Source organism: Nycticebus coucang, chromosome 16 (assembly GCF_027406575.1).
Source record: "Nycticebus coucang isolate mNycCou1 chromosome 16, mNycCou1.pri, whole genome shotgun sequence".
NCBI lineage: Eukaryota > Metazoa > Chordata > Mammalia > Primates > Lorisidae > Nycticebus > Nycticebus coucang.
Window position 1 is genome coordinate 88,119,493 of NC_069795.1, and position 15,510 is coordinate 88,135,002.

Genomic DNA, 15,510 nt, shown 5'->3' on the forward strand with positions numbered 1-15,510 from the left:
TTTTTTTTTTTTTTTTTTGAGACAGAGTCTCACTCAGTTGCCCTGGGGTTGAGTTCTGTGGCCTCATAGCTTACAGCAAGCTCAAACTCTTGGGCTCAAGGGATCCCCTTGCCTCAGTCTCTCGGGTAGCTGGGACAACAGGCTCTGGCTATTTTTTTTTTTTTTTTTGCAATTTTTTTTAGCAGGGCCAGGCTTGAACCCACCACCTCTGGCATATGTGGCCAGTGCCCTATTCATTTGAGCCACAGGCGCCACCCGTGGCCCTGGCTATTTTTTTTTTTTTTTTTGTAGAGACAGAGTCTCACTTTATGGCCCTCGGTAGAGTGCAGTGGCCTCACACAGCTCACAGCAACCTCCAACTCCTGGGCTTAAGCGATTCTCTTGCCTCAGCCTCCCGAGCAGCTGGGACTACAGGCGCCCGCCACAACGCCCGGCTATTTTTTGGTTGCAGTTTGGCCGGGGCCGGGTTTGAACCCGTCACCCTCGGTACATGGGGCGGGCGCCTCACCGACTGAGCCACAGGCGCCGCCCAGCCCTGGCTATTTTTAAAGACAAGATCTTGCTCTGGCTCAAGGTGGTCTCAAACTCCTGAGCTTTAATTCTAATTCTAATTCTCACATAAATTGGATTTAATTTTGACCAAAGTACATTACTTAAACATTAATTTTTAATTCAACTTGTTAATATGTTTTTAGGATATTGCATCCTCATTTATAAGTGAAATATGTTTGTAACTTCTCCTTTATAATAATATATTTTCTCCAATTTTAATATCAGGTATATCCAGTTAAGTAGAATGATTTTGAAGTATTTCTCCTTTTTCTATTGTCTATAAGATTTGGCATGATCTGTTTTTTGAAATTATCTTTTACTTTTATTTATAAATATTAGTTGTCTTATTTTTTTGAGACTTTGGGAAAAAAATAAGAAGTTAACTGATGACTCTATACTGAACCTCAGAGTCAAAGCATTCTATAATAGACATACTCTTATCTGACAATGTGAATGTTACTTTCTTTGCATTATAATCATTATTATTATTGCTTAATATTTTGATGCAGTAATCCTCTGATTTCTTTTCTCAATGTATTTATTGTCATTCTTTACGAGGTTTTTGTTTATGAGGTTTTTGTTTCTAGTCCTTATCTTAAACATTGTTATTGTTATTAAATTTTAGGCCTTTTTAATTCTGTGAAGGCAAAAGTGGAAACCTAATAAACACATGTAAATGTCAAAAAAAAAAACAACTCCTGAGTTCAGGCAATACACCCGCCTCGGCCTCCCAGAGTGCTAGGATTACAGGCATGAGCCACAGCACCCAGCCTCCTGCCTTTTATAGTTGGTCTTTTAGTGTAGCCTGAGCCCAGGACAATTAGAGTGTGCTGTAAAAGTGAGCTAGTGGCTTATTTTCTTGACCTGGTGAGGGCTGCTAATAGATGATAGTTGTCCTTTTTGAAAAACCAACCACACCACCAAAAAATGTCTATAAGAGCTACAAATGTGTTATTTAAAATTGCCTGTTCGAATACTGGCAAACCTATGACAAAAAAAAAAAAAAAAAAAAAAAAGAAAGAAAGAAAAACCCATCAATATTTAGTTTTGGCATTATACTTATTTAACTCTTCTTCTTTTTTTTTTTTTTTTTGTAGCGACAGAATCTCACTTTATGGCCCTGGGTAGAGTGCCGTGGCATCACACAGCTCACAGCAACCTCCAACTCCTGGGCTTAAGTGATTCTCTTGCCTCAGTCTTCCGAGTAGCTGGGACTACAGGCGCCCGCCACAACGCCCGGCTATTTTTTTGGTTGCAATTCAGCCAGGGCCGGGTTTGAACCGCCACCCTCGGTATATGGGGCTGGCGCCTTACCGACTGAGCCACAGGCGCCGCCCTATTTAACTCTTCTTATTGATAATAATTAGCTAATCAGATCAGCTATTTCTGAGACCACTTCTGGTGTGAATGCTAAAAATGGCTTTCATATAAAGGAAGGAGATTTAAGAAATTGTTATCCAGAAGGACATGTAATATCTAATTTGTCTATAATTAGAAAATTTGTCTAAAATGTTGAAAAAAATTATAGATAAGTGAAAAGAACCCCTACCAGATGTGCTTGGAATATAAACATGGATAACTCTCATAAAAACCAGAATTTAGTCTACCCATTGGTTTTTAAGATTTAGAAAAGAAAATCTCAAAAGCAATAACCAGATGTGCTATGACCTTAAAACAAATTACTGAGGCAATGGCCATCTTGTTAAATGTTGATGACTACAGCAGCTTCATAAAAACACGTAATTCTCAAGGATTGTTCAGTTGAAGAATACTGTAATACATGTCCCTTCCTTCCTCCTCTCAGAAACACAATGGGAACCACTGAGATAATTTCTCTAAATGATTTTGAACAAATGATCTCACAATTTTTACTGTACTAGGCAATCTCTTATGGTGCCTTCTCAACATTTCCAGAAAATGGCAATAATGCCAGACTTCTGGAAATGTTCCTTTATTCTAAATAAACCCAATTAGTTATTTGGGAAAAATTACTAATTTACAACTGGTTTTGAGACAATAGATCAATTTCTTCCTTTGACACATCCCCCATCTCTTCTCTTTTTTGTATTTTTTTTAAAAGTTAAAATCAAACTTATATAAATTTAGCAAATATTACCGAGTACCTTCTTTGGGGCCTGGCATAGATGTTTCAGAAGTGCAAAAGACAAACTCTGTAAGTATTCAGTGAAGAAGATCTTTTTTTTTTGCAGATTTTCGCTGGGGCTGGGTTCTGAACCCACCACCTCTGGCATATGGGCCAGTGCCCCACTCCTTTGAGCCACAGGCGCCACCCAGTGAAGATCTTACTAGAACTGAACCACCATAGCCACCTACATTTCTATAAAGACCTACTTGTTTCATCTAGTTCAAATTTTTGGCCTTTCCAGGTTTAGCTGTTATATCTTGCCCTGGATTTGACTTACAAACCCTCTGCTAGGGCCAAATCACAGTAAGAATTTTGTTTAGTTCTGGGCGTCACAAACTTGCATATGCAAGGTAGTTGATGAGAAGGGTGAAGAAGGTGGCACCTGTGGCTCAAAGGAGTAGGGCATCGGCCCCATATGCCGGAGGTGGCAGGTTCAAACTCAGCCCCAGCCAAAAACTGCAAAAAATAAAAAATAAACGGGTGAAGAGTGGGTGGCTCATGGGAGGAAAGGTGAAGGAAAAGGGGCACAGAAAGAACTGGGGTCCAGGCTGACTGGTGAGGGCAGAAGGGGAGACTACTCTGTTTAGCTCTACCAGAACTGAGTTTCACCTTAATCTCCTTCAGACTCAGATTCTTCATGCATAAATCAAGCTGGTTGATTTGACAATCTTGACGATTTCTTTTCACTCCAAATGGTTTTGATTCCACAATTAGTAGGGAAACAATTCAGCTCAAGTCAAGAAAAAGCTTTCTTCCAATCAACCAGTCTTCTCACAACAGGCAACTTCAGGAGATGGTGAGCTCCCATTGGTATGGGCTGAGTTGGAGTGACCATCTGTCAAGAGGCCTATGCCAGGATCTCCTGCCTCCACTGGGCCAGATGGACCAGATGACTGCTCCGTTCCTTTCCAACTTTGTCTAGAAACTTACCCTGTTTTAAGTAATTGCCTAAAGAGCAAGTCCCACTGTTGAAATGCTGAAGTGTTCCAAGTCAAGAACCTTAGCAGGGGAAGGGAAAGCCCACAGCCTGCCATCTACTAACATAACAGGCCTGGTGCCAGGTGCTTGACACACAGCATCGCTTTCTTTTTTTTTTTTTAATTTATTTATTTTTATTGTTAAATCATAGCTGTGTACATTAGTGCAATTAAGGGGTACAATGTTCTGGTTTCATGTACAATCTGAAATATTCTCATCAAACTGTTCAACATAGCCTTTGTGTATTTTCTTGGTTACTGTATGTAGGCATTTGTATTCTGCATTTAGTAAGTTTCGCCTGTACCCATTCTAAGATGCATCGTAGGTGTGGCCCTATCCATTACCCTCCCTCCACCATAACCTCCCCCCTCCCTTCCCTTTCCTTGGCCCCTTCCCCATAGTCTTGTGCTATAGTTGGGTTATAGCCTTCATGTGAAAGCCATAACTTAGCTTCATAGTAGAGCTGAGTACATTGGATACTTTTTCTTCCATTCCTGAGATACTTTGCTAAGAAGAATATGTTCCAGCTCCATCCATGTAAACATGAAAGAGGTAAAGTCTCCATCTTTCTTTAAGGCTGCATAATATTCTATGGTATACATGTACCACAATTTGCTAGTCCATTCGTGGGTTGATGGGCACTTGGGCTTCTTCCATGACTTAGCAATTGTGAATTGGGCTGCAATAAACATTCTGGTACAGATGTCTTTGTTATATTGTGATTTTTGGTCTTCTGGGTCTAAACCTAGAAAGGAATTATAGGATCGAATGGCAGGTCTATTTTTAGGTCTCTAAGTATTCTCCAAACATCCTTCCAGAAGGAACGTATTAGTGTACATTCCCACCAGCAGTGTAGAAGTGTGCCCTTTTCTCCACATCCATGCCAACATCTCTGATGTGGGGATTTTGTTATGTGGGCTACTCTTACTGGGGTTAGGTGATATCTCAAAGTAGTTTTGATTTGCATTTCTCTGATGATTAAGGATGATGAGCTTTTTTTCATGTGTTGTATATTGTGCATCTGTCTTCTTCAGAGAAGTTTCTCTTCAAGTCCCTTGCCCACCCTGAGATGGGGTCTTGTGTTCTTTTCTTGCTAATACGTTTGTGTTCTCTGTGGATTCTGGTTATTAGACCTTTATTGGAGGAATAACCTACAAATATTTTCTCCCATTCTGAGGGCTGTCTGCTTGCTTTACTTACTATGTTCTTGGCTGTGCAGAAGTTTTTACTTTGATCAGGTCCCAGTAGTGTATTTTTGATACTGCTTCAATTGCCTGGGGAGTCCTCCTCATAAAATATTCATCTAGGCTGATTCCTTCAAGAGTTATACCTGCACTTTCTTCAAGTATTTTTATAGTTTCATGTCTTAAGTTTAAATCTTTGATCCAGTGAGAGTCTATCTTAGTTAATGGTGAAAGGTGTGAGGGCGGCACCTGTGGCTCAGTCGGTAAGGCGCCGGCCCCATATACCGAGGGTGACGGGTTCAAACCCGGCCCCGGCCGAACTGCAACAAAAAAATAGCCGGGCGTTGTGGCGGGCGCCTGTCGTCCCAGCTACTCGGGAGGCTGAGGCAAGAGAATCGCTTGAGCCCAGGAGTTGGAGGTTGCTGTGAGCTGTGTGAGGCCACGGCACTCTACCGAGGGCCATAAAGTGAGACTCTGTCTCTACAAAAAAAAAAAAAAAAAAAAAATGGTGAAAGGTGTGGGTTGAGTTTCAATCTTCTACAGCTTGCCAGCCAGTTTACAAAGCCCCATTTGTTAAATAGGGAATCTTTTCCCCACTGAATGTTTTTAATTGGCTTGTCAAAGATCAAATAACGGTAAGTAGCTGGATTCATCTCTTGGTTCTCTATTCTGTTCCAGACATCTACTTCTCTGTTTTTGTGCCAGTACCATACTGTTTTGATCACTATTGATTTATAATACAGTCTCAGGTCTGGTAGCGTGATTCCTCCAGCTTTGTTTTTATTGCTGAGTCATGTTTTGGCTATTTGAGGTTTTTTTCTGATTCCATATAAAACGAAGTATTATTTTTTAAAGATCTATAAAGCATGACAGTGGAGCTTTAATAGGACTTGTATTAAAATTATGTATTGCTTTGGGCAGTATAGACATTTTAACAATGTTGATTCTTCCCAGCCATGAGCATGGTATGTTTTTCCATTTGTTAACATCTTCAGCTATTTCTTTTCTTAAAGTTTCATAGTTCTCTTTGTAGAGATCTTTCACGTCCTTTGTTAGGTATACTCCCAAATATTTCATCTTCTTTGGCACTACTGTGAAAGGAATAGAGTCCTTGACTGTTTTTTCAGCTTGGTTATTGTTGTTATATATAAAGGCTACAGATTTATGGGTGTTGATTTTGTAGCCTGAGACATTGCTGTATTCCTTGATAACTTCTTAAAGTTTTGTAGTAGAATCCCTAGTGTTTTCCAGATATATGATCATATCATCTGTGAAGAGTGAAAGTTTGATCTCTTCTGACCCTCTGTGGATCGTCTTTTCTTCCCTAATTGCAATGGCTAAAACTTCTATTACAATGTTAAAGAGCAATGGAGACAATGGGCAACCTTGCCTGGTTCCTGATCTAAATGGAAATGATTTCAATTTAACTCCATTCAATATGATATTGGTTATCGGTTTGCTGTAGATGGCCTCTATTAGTTTAAGAAATGTCCCTTCTATACCAATTTTCTTAAGTGTTCTGATCATGAAGGGATGCTGGATATTATCAAAAGCTTTTTCTGCAGCAATTGAAAGAATCATATGGTCCTTATTTTTTAGTTTATGTGCTGAATTACATTTATAGATTTACGTATATTGCACCAGCCTTGAGACCCTGGGATAAATCCGACTTGGTCATGGTGTATAATTTTTTTGATGCGTTGTTGGATTCTGTTTGTTAGGATCTTATTGAGTATTTTAGCATCAATATTCATTAGTGATATTGGTCAATAATTTTCTTTTCTTGTTGGGTCTTTCCCTGGTTTGGGGATCAAGGTTATGTTTGCTTTGTAGAATGTGTTAGGTAATATTCCTTCTTTTTCTATGTTTTGGAAGAGGTTTATTAGTTTAGGCACTAGTTCTTCTTTAAAGGTTTGGTAGAATTCTGACGTAAAGCCATCTGGTCCTGGCTTTTCTTTTTAGGGAGATTTTGTATAGTTGATGCTATTTCAGAACTTGATATAGGCCTGTTCAACATTTCCACTTCATTCTGGCTAAGTCTTGGTAGGTGGCGTACTTCCAGGTATTGGTCCATTTCTTTCAGATTTTCATATTTCTGAGTAGAGTTTCTTGTAGTATTCGTTAAAGATTTTTTGAATTTCTGAGGGTCTGTTGTTATTTCATCGTTACCATTTCTGATTAATGAAATTAGAGATTTTATTTTTTTTTCCTGGTTAGGTTGGCCAAAGGTTTATCTATTTTATTGATCTTTTCAAAAAACCAACTTTTGGATTTATTGATATGTTGTATAATTCTTTTGTTTTCAATTTCGTTTAGTTCTGCTCTGATTTTGGTTATTTCTTTTCTTCTGCTGGGTTTGGGGTTGGAGTGTTCTTCCTTCTCCAGTTGCTTGAGATGTCCCATTAAGTTATTAACTTCCTCTCTTTCCATTTTCTGGAGGAAGGCTTGCAGTGCTATAAATTTCCCTCTTAGTACTGCCTTTGCAGTATCCCAGAGGGTCTGGTAATTCGTGTCTTGATTGTTGTTTTGTTCCAAAAATTTGGTGATTTCCTTCTTAATCTCATCTATACCATCTATCCTTCAGTATAAGGTCGTTTAGCTTCCATGTTATTGTGTGGGTATGCAGGTTCCTGTTGTTATTGAGTTCAACTTTTATTCCATGATCGTCTGAGAAGATGCAAGGGATAATTTCTATTTTTTTAAATTTGCTGAGGTTAGATCTGTGGCCTAGGATGTGGTCGATTTTGGTGTATGTTCCGTGGGCTGATGAGAAGAATGTGCATTCAGTTCTGTTGCGATGAAATGTTCTGTAGATGTCTGTTAAGTCCAGATGTTGAATGGTTCAGTTTAAATCTAAAATTTCTTTGTTTACCTTCTTTTAGGAGGACCTATCCAGCACTGCTAAAGGAGTGTTAAAATCTCCAACTACTATGGAACTGGAGGAAATCAAGTTGCTCACATCTGTTGGAGTTTCTTTTACAAATTGAGGTGTGTTCTGGTTGGGTGCATAAATATTAATAATTGAGATCTCATCATGTTGAGTATACCTTTAACAAATATGAAGTGTCCATCCTGATCCTTCCTTATTTTGGTTGGTTTAAAGCCTATTGTGGCTGCGAACAGGATTGCAACGCCTGCTTTTTTCTGCTTTCCATTTGCCTGGAATATAGATGACCATCCCTTCACCTTGAGTCTATATTTGTCTTTTAATGTAAGATGCTATTCTTGTATGCAGCAGATATCTGGCTTGAGTTTTTGTATCCAGTCAGCCAACCTGTGCCTCCTTAGAGGACAGTTTAAAGCATTCACATTAATTCAGAATATTGATAAGCCTTTAGAAAGTCCGGTGGACATTTTTAATCCTTTGCTGACTCTGGAAGTTGGAATTTGATCAAAATTTTCTGGGTGGGTTTACTTTTGTGGTAGAGGATTTAGCTGGTCTTTATGGAGGATAGGTCTGAGAATATCCTGGAGAGCTGGTTTAGTTATGGCAAATTTCTTCAACATGTGAATGTCATTCAAGTATTTAATTTCTCTGTCATAAATGAAACTCAGTTTAGCTGGGTACAGGATCCTGGGTTGAAAGTTATATTGTTTTAGGAGATTAAAAGTCGATGACCATCCTCTTCTAGCTTGAAAGGTTTCAGCAGAGAGATCTGCAGTTATTCTAACATTCTCCCCCTTGTAGGTAATGCTTTTCTTTCGTCTGGCAGCTTGCAGAATTTTCTCCTTCATATTAACTTTAGTCAAATTGATTATGATGTGTCTGGAGGATGTCTTATTCGGGTTGAGTCGTACTGGAGTTCTGAAACTGTCTGCTATCTGAATTTCGGAATCTCTTGGCATGTCTGGAAAGTTCTCCTTCATAATCTCACGGAGAAGAGACTGTGTGCCTTGTGAAGCCACTTCATCGCTTTCGGGGATCCCTGTAAGATTTGTTTTCTTTGAATTATCCCAGAGCTGTCTGAGAGAGCGATCTGTTTTTGCCCTCCATTTCTCTTCCTCTTTCAGAGTTTGGGAGCACATTCGAAAGCTTTGTCTTCAATGTCAGAAATCCTTTCTTCTGCTTGCTCCATTCTGTTACTGAGGGATTCTACTGTGTTTCTCAGATCTTTGAGGGCTGCAACTTCTTGTCTCAATGTGTCAAAATCTTTGGTCATTTGGTCTTTGAATTTGTTGAATTCTTGACATATCTTTTGGGTTACTGCTTGGAATCCTAATTCGATCTTATTTGCTATCCAGATTCTGAATTCGATTTCTGATATCTCAGCTATTTGTTTGTGCATGGGATCTTGTGCTGTGTCTGCCCCATTGATCCTTGGGAGAGTTAATTTACTCTGATTATTCATATTGCCAGAGTTTTTCTGTTGATTTCGCCTCATGATTGTTTTTCACTGTTGCCTCTGGCCATCCTCAGAGTTGGGGAGGTGTCTCTCCAAGATTAGACCCCAGTGGGATCACTCTATTTTGCTGGATCTTTGTAGGGAGTGACCCTGTGTAGTTCCTCTGGGGCTGACCCAGCTAGGGAGTTTTGGTTGTGGAAGCAGCTCCGGCGTGTGACACACCCAGATCCAGCAACAGGGCAGGAGGTCATGTGCACGGTTCTGGGAGTGCCTGGCGCTCAGTGACTTTGGCACAGAGCGCCCAAGGCTCCAGCAGTCTCTGGCCAGGAGAAGGGCTCTGCGCAGAGGCAAGGAGGGCTCTAGAGGGCACGCGGCTACCAGTATCCCTGGCCAGACGAGTAGGCCAGTGTGGAGGCAGGGAGGATACAGGAGGGAGGACACGGGGTTGCGTGGCTCCCACAGTTTTTGGTCAGGGCATGCGGAAGCCCGGCGGGTACGGGTCACAGGTCGGGGGTCATGGCACAGCTCTTATTGAGGTCCAGGCGGTGCCAAGCCCAGGAGTTTGAGGTTACTATGAGCTGTGATGCCATGGCACTCTACCCAGGGCAACAGCCCGAGCCTCCAATGTGCCAAAACCGGTCTCACTCTGTCCCTAAGGGTTAAGGCTGTAAGGCATCTCAGTCCCCACCTTTAGGCTGCTCAGTCTCTAGGTTACTAGCTCCCACCCGATCCTTGCTCTGGGACCCTGAGGGCGGAGCTTGCCTGGACAGATCTCTCACAATAGCTCCCTGCAGCCCAGGTCAGCGGCTCAGTCTGGGGCCCTAGACAATGCCCAAGGTTCTCTGCACTCCTGCTCAAGCTCTCCCGAAGGCAATTCAAGTGAGTGCCAAGTCCAAAAACACGGAAACAGTTCACAGGTAAGGCCTTTCTGGTTTGCAGTCTCACTGCTGCTTGTACTTACGGTTGCTGGCAGGATTAGGTTGATTGAACATGCACAATCACTTGCCAGTTTTTCACTGTTTTTGTCCTCCTCTTGGGGTCCAGAAGTCCCTTGCTGACTCCTTGTATCCTCAAAGGGATGATTATAGGCAGATCCCACCAGCCAGAGATGCCTGGAGTCTTTCACGCCTCTAGCTCTTATAGCAATCCCATGAGGTAGGTATTGTTCTTGTTTTGCAAAGGAACTGAGGCTCAGAGAGTCAAAGTAACTTTAGGAAGGTCACACAGTGCTCAGCGCCCATAGCTCAGTTGTTAGGGCACCAGCCACATGCACCAGGGCTGTAGATTCAAACCTGGCCTAGGCCTGCTAAACAACAATAACAAAAACAACAACAAAAATAGCTGGGCGCTGTGGCGGGTGCCTATAGTCCCAGCTACTTGGGAGGCCAAGGCAAGAGAATCACTTAAGTCTAAGAGTTTGAGGTTGCTGTGAACTGTGATACCATATCACACTACTGAGGGCAACATAGTGAGACTCGGTTTCCAAAACAATAAAAAAAAGAAGGTCACACAGGTAGCAAACAAACAAAAGTTACAACATTTAATTCAAGGTCTGCTGAGAGGAAAAAAAAAGAGTTAAAAACTGAATAGGAAGAAATCAACTCATTTGCCCCCTGATAAGACAATCCAGGAATTGTATTGGAAATCCTACATAGAGAGGCAATGTAGAGTGGTGATTAAAAGATGAGCTTTGGGCCAAGTGTGGAGGCTCAAATCTGTAATGTTAACCATCTGCGAGGCCAGGGCAAAAGGAATGCTTGAAAGCCAAGAGTTCAGGACTAGCCTGGGCAATATCAAGACCATTTGTATAAAAACTAGAAAAATCAGGCTGGGTGTGGTGGCTCACGTCTATAATTCTAGCACTCTGGGTGGCCAAGGCAGGTGGATTGCCTGAACTCACAGGTTCAAGACTAGCCTGAGCAAAAGCAAGACCCTATCTCTACTAAAATAGAAAAAAACTGAGGCAAGAGGATCACTTGAGCCCAAGAATTTGAGGCTGCTGTGAGCTATGACACTCAGCACTGTACAGAGGGTGACAAAGTGAGACTGCCTCAAAAAAAAAAAAAAAAGAAAGGAAAAATCAGCTGGGGGGGGGAGGAGACAAGATGGCTGACTGAAGCCAGCTTTCCACAGACGCTCCCGTTCACGAGGAGAGTTAAAGGACAAAAATTCAGCAAGTAACCTGGTGGATTTGAGCTGCACTAAGAGAGAAGGTTGTAGAACGCACATCAACCCCGCTGAGGCGAGCTGCAACCACAAGGATACAAACAAAAGGTACAAAATCCATCACCAAGCGGATGGGAGTCCCCTCCCCCATGAGAACGGCTCAGAGTGCCCCACAAACAACCGGGCAGAGTTCAAAGGTCCTCCCACTACACTCCACGGGAGAGACCCTCTAAAAACTGGACCTACCTCTCCTACTGGGGTGCCACAGCGTCCTCCTGCCAGGCATAAAACTGTATAAACTGTATATGGTCTCTACCTGGAATTCTGAGCTCCCAGCACTCTCCTTTGCTCACACTGGGGTCTGGAGGCCAGTCCCGGTAGGTCGGCGGAGAGGGGACTGCACCAGAGGGGCAGTTCCCTGAGGCACAGTGTGACAGCCATCTTTTGGTGATAATACGGCCAGGCATAAAACTGTGTAAAGCTGTGTCTGTTCTCTGCCCGCAACCCCAGGCTTCCAGCGCTCCCCGCACTCCCCTCTGCTCTCGGTCCAAGGTCTGGAGGCCTGTCCCCAGGGGTCCAGAATCTTGGGCGATTGCTCGAGGGGTGTAGACAGTGCTGGGCTGCAGCCTGTCGGTGCAGACTCTGGGGTACGGAGCGAGAGAGGACGATTGGCCAGAGGGGAGCTACAGCGGAGCAATGGTTGCCTGAGCCATAAGGCAGCAGCCCTCTTTTGCTAGCAATATGGCTCACTACAGAATATTCTGAAGCCACACCCCCTGTCTCCCTGGGCAACCAGAGACTCTGAGTCTACCTGAGGCAACATAAACTTGCAAACCAGGGAAACTCCCAGGGCGGGGCTGACCCAGAGGTCCGCTTTACTAAACCTAAGACATGCCTGGCCCTCAGGGGATCGTCAGCCTATAGACAATACAAGAGCAAAGACAAGCTGATTTGGAACTCAATTCAGCTTCTCTTCTGTAGGGGAACCGCAGAGTTGTTCTGTTCTGTTCTGTCAGTAACATTAATCAGGGGTGAGACTGGACCTGAGTGAAAACCCCTCAACCTTCATCTAGCGCCCGAGGTTGTCAGGCCTCAACTCCTCCTGCTGGAGAGAGGCAGAGCGCAGCGGCCTGGCAGACTTCCTTGTGATTCAGGCAGGTACAAACTCCTGGAGTACCGATTCACTACAGGCAACTGGGTCAGCCAACTGCAGGGCTATCAGTGACTGGGTGTGAAGTGGTGCAAGGTGGGCAAGGAGGCAGCAACCTTCCCAGACTGATCTATTGGCTGGGTGGCTTCTCCTGACTCCACGCAGCACTGGAGCAAGCCACACCAGAGTAGTCACCAGACCCCTGTGATCCAGTTCCCAGAGACCTCTTAAACTCTCTCACCTGAGACAGGTGCAGACTGAGACAATTGATTTGGACATTTTTGAACTGAACCAATCACCTGAGGACAAATCAGGTGGTGCCCTAGGTGCACGGTGGTAGGAAGGTTTGATTTTTCTTTTCCAATTGTTTGCCGGTGGGGGGCGGGGTGACTTAATTGCTGATATTTCTCCACAGCTGAGACTTCAATCCAAAGTATCTGTTTCACTAGGGTGGAACAGAAACCAGCTGAAAACAAAGCAGAACCATTTAGCCCCACCACACCACACAGGGCCCCAGTTTCTCAGGCCATAACACTGTACGGGCCCTCGACAAAGCCCCAGGGGAAAAAATCAGAGGGAGTAAAACCACCATGGGGCAGAATCAGCGGAAAAACTCTGGTAACATGAATAATCAGAATAGATCAACCCCCCCAAGGAAAGATATGGCAGATGCAATTGAAGATCCCATTCATAAACAACTGGCTGAGATGTCAGAAATCGAATTCAGAATTTGGATTGCAGACAGGATTAACAAAGTGGAATCAGGAATTCGAGGAGAAATTCAAAAGTTGTCTCAAGAATTTAACAACAAAACCACCAAAGACTTAGACACACTGAAGCAAGAATTTGCAGCCCTCAAAGATATGAAAAATACAGTAGAATCCCTCAGTAACAGAATGGAGCAAGCAGAAGAAAGGATTTCTGACATAGAAGATAAAGCCTTTTAATGCTCCCAAACTCTCAAAGAGGAAGAGAAATGGAGAGCAAAAACGGGTCACTCACTCAGAGAGCTCTGGGATAATTCGAAGAAGGCGAATATCCGAATCACAGGAGTTCCAGAAACAGATGAAGTGGCCTCGCTGGGCACAGAGGCCCTTCTGCATGAAATTATGAAAGAGAATGTTCCAGACATGCCTAGAGATTCTGAAATTCAGATAGCGGACAGCTTCAGAACCCCAGCACGACTCAACCCCAATAAGACATCCCCAAGGCATATCATAATTAACTTCACTAAAGTTAATATGAAGGAGAAAATCCTCAAAGCTGCCAGGAGAAAGAAAACCATTACCTTCAAAGGCAAGAATATTAGAATGACTGCAGATCTCTCTGCTGAAACTTTTCAAGCCAGAAGAGGGTGGTCACCGACTTTTAATCTCCTAAAGCAAAATAACTTTCAACCCCGGATCTTGTATCCAGCTAAACTGAGTTTCATTTATGATGGAGAAATTAAATACTTTAATGACATTTATATGTTGAAGAAATTTGCCATAACCAAACCAGCTCTTCAGGATATTCTCAGACCTATCCTCCATAATGACCAACCCAATCCTATACCACAAAAGTAAACTCACTCAGAAACTTCGGATCAAACTCCAATTTCCACACTGGCAAAAGGATTAAAAATGGCCACTAGACTTTTGAAAAACTCGATACCCAAAACTTCACCAGACTTATCAATATTCTCCATTAATGTGAACGGCTTACACTGTCCTCTAAAGAGGCATAGGTTAGCTGACTGGATACAAAAACTCAGGCCAGATCTGTTGCATACAAGAATCACATCTTAACCTAAAAAACAAATACAGACTCAGGGTGAAAGGATGGTCGTCCATATTTCAGGCAAATGGTAATCAGAAAAAAGCAGGTGTTGCAATTTCATTTGCAGATACAATAGGCTTTAAACCAACAAAAGTAAGGAAGGACAAGAACGGTCACTTCATATTTGTTAAGGGTAATACTCACTATGATGAGATCTCAATTATTAATATCTATGCACCCAACCAGAATGCACCTCAATTTATAAGAGAAACTCTAACAGACATGAGCAACTTCATTTCCTCCAGCTCCATAATCGTCGGAGATTTCAACACTCCTTTGGCAGTGTTGGATCCATCCTCCAACAAGAAGCTGAGCAAAGAAATCTTAGATTTAAACCTAACCATCCAACATTTGGACTCAGCAGGCATCTACAGAACATTTCATCCCAACAAAGCTGAATACACATACTTCTCATCAGCCCATGGAACTTACTCCAAAATCGATCACATGTTAGGTCACAAGTCTAACCTCAGTAAATTTAAAGGAATAGAAATTATTCCATGCATCTTCTTGGACCATCATGGAATAAAACTTAAGCTGAGTAACAATAGGAATCTGCATACTCATGCAAAAACATGGAAGTTAAATAACCTTATGCTGAATGATAGCTGGGTCAGAGATGAGATTAAGAAAGAAATCGCCAATTTTTTGGAACAAAACAACAATGAAGACACGAACTATCAGAACCTCTGGGACACCGCAAAGGCAGTTCTAAGAGGGAAATTTATAGTCCTGCAAGCCTTCCTCAAGGGAACAGAAAGAGAGGAAGTTAACAACTTAATGGGACATCTCAAGCAACTGGAAAAGGAAGAATATTCCAACCCCAAACCCAGTAGAAGAAAAGAAATAACCAAAATTAGAGCAGAATTAAATGAAATTGAAAACAAAAGAATAATACAACAGATCAATAAATCAAAAAGCTGGTTTTTCGAAAAGCTCAATAAAATAGATAAACCTTTGGCCAACCTAATCAGGAAAAAAAGAGTAAAATCTCTAATCTCATCAATCAGAAACAACAAAGACGAAATAACAACAGACTCCTCAGAAATCCAAAAAATCCTTAATGAATATTACAAGAAACTTTATTCTCAGAAATATGAAAACCTGAAGGAAATTGACCAATACTTGGAAGCACGTCACCTTCCAAGACTTAGCCAGCATCAAGTGGAAATG